The sequence below is a fragment of the Poecilia reticulata genome, linkage group LG15, assembly GCF_000633615.1.
Source record: "Poecilia reticulata strain Guanapo linkage group LG15, Guppy_female_1.0+MT, whole genome shotgun sequence".
NCBI lineage: Eukaryota > Metazoa > Chordata > Actinopteri > Cyprinodontiformes > Poeciliidae > Poecilia > Poecilia reticulata.
This window is the reverse complement of record NC_024345.1, coordinates 1,283,332-1,288,484: the sequence shown is the minus strand read 5'-3', so window position 1 is coordinate 1,288,484 and position 5,153 is coordinate 1,283,332. Positions and strand designations below refer to the sequence as shown.

The window sequence follows — 5,153 nt, the reverse complement described above, 5'->3', positions numbered from 1 at the left end:
TGGGAGGCTGAGGCACAGAGAGAGGGAGTTCACTCACCACCGTCACACCAAGTGCTTTCCTGCCATAAAGAGACTTTAATGACAAAATCTGCAGGAACTCAGAGACGCATCTCTGTTACACTTGAACAAAAAGAGCGAATGAGCTTGTGGTGGGTTCAGGGCAAATATGGATGTGTGTTTTTTGATCTGGGAGTGAGAATATAAAATTTTTACTGCTAAAAACAATCTTTGAAAATACATTAAGATAATTTTTGTAATTGACAGGGCCCCGATTTTTTTATTTTTTTATTTCCATGAACAAAAAATAAATTGTGGAGGGCCCTCTGTTGGTCAGGGCCCTTAGAATTGTCATCACTTTTCCCCTCTACACCACGCCCCTGATGCTAAGTGTTTGTATTTGGTCAAAACACGGAAAGTTAGGGTAGAATTAAATAGTTTGAAAACTTTTTCTCCCTAATTGGGACCAATTTGTGTACAGTGAGGGTCTGAAAGCATCTACATAATGCTCTCTGCATTCACATTATATTTACTCTCGTCGATTGCCATTTTCATTAGTACCCTCAAGCAGCAATATTATGTAGATAGTTCATGCAAAAAGGTTTCTTATGCTTTTGTGTTTTTTTGACAGTAAGGAGCATATGCCTTAGAAATCTGAGGAAGGATTTCTGAAAATGTGGAGAGAATGAGCAACAAGAAGACGGACGACTGATCCCTATCTGTTGTGACTACTCTTAATAAGGACCAAAAATAAAAATGCCAGAGTAGCTTTTTAGGAGGTTTTCGACTCACTCAAAATAAAAATCACTCGCAGAGTGTTTTCTGTTTTCACAAAGTGTGTTTAGTTTACTTAAAGAAATAACAAAAATATTCTCTGAGTTAGCTTCATACAAAAATTTAAATATAAATCTTAATTTTGTGGTAGAGAAGCTGTTTCGCTCCTCACTCCTTCACCAAACAATCAGATCAACCACAGCAGCTGCTTCTGCGTGTAAATCACAGCAGGAGGCTGACTGACAAGGAGGAGGGTCTAAGCACAAAAAATAAATAACAATAGATCTAGACGGGTTTTGGGAAAAGGAAACTTTGCAGAGTTCTGTCAGCCCAGTAGATTTACTTTCTTGTCTCCGATTGCTGCTCCGGGTTCATTGTTCTGATCTCTGCTTTATTTTTCTGGTTTAAGTAGTTCTTTGTGTTCCAGGAGGATATGTTTTGTTTTTTATATATATATATATATATATATATATATTTATTCTCGACACTGAAATATTTCTCCACATGAAAATCCAATCTTCTCCGGGCTCTAATAGTTTTGCTTTAATATGCATGTTGATGTATTTGGATGTTCTGGTTCCTCTTCCACTGTCTGGCAGAACAAATGTTGTTCTTGGTCAAATCGGTTGATATTGAAATGAGATGAACTCACTGGTGTTTTCTTTATAGTGATCCAAAGAAGAAACTGACTCAGCTTAGAACTGATGCTGTTTTCTTCTATGGTATTTAGATCAGAAATATAAATGTCTGCTGTTACGTATTTGACTTTTTCAATAAAACAATTTGATTAAAGAGAAATTTGGAAAAATGTCCTGTTCATTATCACAAATTGCATATTTTGCTGCTGGAGAAGATCAATACCTGAAGACTGTGACTTACTAATAGGGAGGTTTTGAAAGGGCTCGTTTTCCAGACACCAAAGAAATTCAAGGTTGTCTTTTATTTTTAGCACTTGGACTGTTTCAAGACTCAGTAAAGACCCAAATGGAAAATGTCTCTTAACATTGCTGAAATTTGCTTTCACTTCTTTATTTGCTGCTGTCTTTCCATCACTAACTCAGACAGGGCAAACAGACTTAATCAGAACCACCTTAAGAACGCTGCTGCTGGCCATCTCACTAAAACCAGGAAAACGGCTCACGTCACTCTGGTTCTAAAGTCCTGACACTGGCTCCCTGTGGCTCAGAGAACGGACTTTAAAATACTGCTAGCTTAGAAATCACTCAACAATTTAGCACCAACATAAATTAAAGAGCTTTTGTTGCATCAACCTTCCAGAAACTCTCGGGTCTTCTGGTTCTGCATCCCCAGAACCAGAACTGAATATGGAGATGCAACATTCAGCTTCTATGCACCACAAATCTGGAACAAACTTTAAAAAAAAAATACGCAAAACGATTGAAACACTGACGTTTAAATCAAGGCTAAAAATCCACCTGTTTAGAGTCACTTTGTTTAATATTAAATGGAACATTGATCATTTTGATGGCATTTGACAAAATGTACTGCTTGTTTCAAAATTGGTGACTGCATTATGTTATGACGTAAAGCACTTTGGTCAGCCTCGTTGCTGAAATGAGTTATACAGATAAACTTGAACCTCTACTTTTAAACATATGTATTCCCTGATGTCCCTCCCTCTTCTCTAAGCTCTTAAACACGCCTTGAAGCTGGGCGGATCCAACAGCTGATTGGCTGCTGCCTCTCTGCACTTATCAGAGCTCAAAGCAGTTTCTGCTTTCAGAAAGTGAAACTAACAGCCACTGTAACTGGAGATGGAGCAGAGTCATCTGCACAGAGAAACCTTCTCCTGTTCCATCTGTCTCGATCTACTGAAGGATCTGGTGGCTATTCCCTGTGGACACAGCTACTGTATGAAGTGTATTAAGACCCAGTGGGATGCAGAGGATCAGAAGGGAATCCACAGCTGCCCTCAGTGCAGGGAGACGTTTACACCGAGGCCTGTGCTAAGGAAGAACACCATGCTAGCAGCTATAGCAGAGAGGCTGAAGAAGACTGGACTTCAAGCTGCTGCTGATCACCGCTATGCTGGACCTGAAGATGTAGCCTGTGATGTCTGCAGTGGAAGAAAACTAAAAGCCATCAAGTCCTGTTTAGTCTGCCTGGCTTCTTACTGTGGGGAACACCTTCAGCCTCATTATGATTCAGCTCCTTTACGGAAACACAAGCTGGTGGAGCCGTCCAGGGACCTCCAGGAGAACATCTGCTCTCGTCATGATGAGATGATGAAGATGTTCTGCCGCACTGATCAGAAGAGTATCTGCTATCTCTGCTCTGTGGATGAACATAAAGGTCACGACACGGTGTCAGCTGCAGCAGAAAGGACTGAGAGGCAGAGAGAGCTGGAGGAGAGACGAGGAAAAATCCAGCAGAGAATCCAGGACAGAGAGAAGGATGTGAAGCTGCTTCAACAGGAGTTGGAGGCCATCAATCACTCTGCTGATAAAACAGTGGAGGAAAGTGAGAAGATCTTCACTGAGCTGATCCATCTTCTCCAGAAAAGAAGCTCTGAGGTGAAGCAGCAGATCAGATCCCAGCAGGAAACYGAAGTGAGTCGAGTCAAAGATGTTCAGGAGAAKCTGGAGCAGGAGATCASTGAGCTGAAGAGGAAAGACGCTGAGCTGGAGCAGCTCTCACACACAGAGGATCACAACCAGTTTCTCCTCAACTTCCCCTCATTGCCAGCATTCAGTGAGTCTATACACTCATCCAGCATCAACATCCGTCCTATGAGACACTTTGAGGACGTGACAGCAGCTGTGACAGAGCTCAGACAGAAACTACAGGACGTCCTGAGAGACGCAGGGGCAAACATCTCACTGATGGTCACTCAGGTGGATGTTCTATTGTCAGAACCAGAACCAAAGAGCAGAGCCAAGTTCTTGAAATATTACCGTGAAATTACTCTGGATCCAAACACAGCATACAAATGTTTGGCACTATCAGAGGGGAACAGGAAGGTGACAGAGATGAATAAAGTTCAGTCTTATTCTAGTCATCCAGACAGATTCACTGATTGGTCTCAGGTTCTGAGTGGAGAGAGTCTGACTGGACGTTGTTACTGTACTGGGAGGTGGAGTGGAGCGGGATAGTTTATGTAGCAGTAACATACAAGAATATCAGCAGAGTAGGAAGTGGGAATGAAGGCTTTTTTGGATGTAACAACAAATCTTGGGCTTTAGATTGTAAAAGTTCTAAATTTGGTCACAACGACATCTGGACCTCCGTCTCAGGTCCAGTTTCCTCCAGAGTCGGAGTGTACCTGGACCACAGAGCAGGTATTCTGTCCTTCTACAGCGTCTCTGACTCCATGGCTCTGATGCACAGAGTCCAGACCACATTCACTCAGCCGCTACTGGCTGGAGTTTGGGTTTTGGGCCAACGATCCTCTGCAGAGTTCTGTAAACCCAACTAGATTTATTCTCTTGTCTCTGATTGCTGTTCAGGGTTCATTGTTCTGATCTCAGCTCTGCAATTGTGTTCTTTATTTTTCTGGTTTAAATTAAGTTTTTTTGTGTTCCAGGAGGATATATGTTTTATTATTATTATTATTATTATTATTATTATTATTATTATTATTATTATTATTATTATTATTATTATTATTATTTGACACTGAAATATTTCTCCACATGAAAATCCAATCTTCTCTGGGCTCTAATAGTTTTGCTTTAATATGCATGTTGATGTATTTGGATGTTCTGGTTCCTCTTCCACTGTTCAGCAGAACAAATGTTGTTCTTGTTCAAATCAGTTGATATTGAAGTGAGATGAACTCACTGGTATTTTCTTTATAGTGATCCAAAGAAGAAACTGAATCTGTCATCAGCTTAGAACTGATGCTGTTTTCTTCTACGGTCTTTAAAATTAGATCAGAAATATAAATGTCTGCTGTTCTGTCTCTTTAGCTTTCTTCAATGAAACAAATTGATCAAAGAGAAATTTGGAAAAAATGTCCTCTTCATTATCACAATAAATTGTACATTTACAAAACGTAATATTTATTGCTTGTTTTAATATTGGTGACTGCATTATGATTTTATGATGTAAAGCACTTTGGACCGCCTTGTTCTTGAAATCAACTTGAACTTCTACCATTCATTCGGTTAATCAATTTCCAGACATTCCCTCTCTCTCCTCCCTGGTCTTAAACATGCATTGAATGTTGTAGTGTGATAAAATGTCAGACGTTTAGGAGCAAATATTAAAGGCACTTAAGTAAACCTTTAACTTTCATTTCTGTTTCTCTTTTATCCTCTAATCTGATCTGAGACATAATGAAAGTCAGAAATTCATTAGACGTCCAATAATGTCCCATCTGAAACACTATTATCTCGGCCATTAGATGACTAATGGAGAAA

The 5,153-nt window shown here is 40.0% G+C and overlaps 1 pseudogene; it reads left to right on the top strand.

Moving 5' to 3' along the window:
• Positions 1–2,546: 2,546 nt before the first annotated feature.
• On the top strand, positions 2,547–4,207 carry LOC103476560 (E3 ubiquitin/ISG15 ligase TRIM25-like; annotated as a pseudogene).
• The last annotated feature ends 946 nt before the right edge of the window (positions 4,208–5,153 follow it).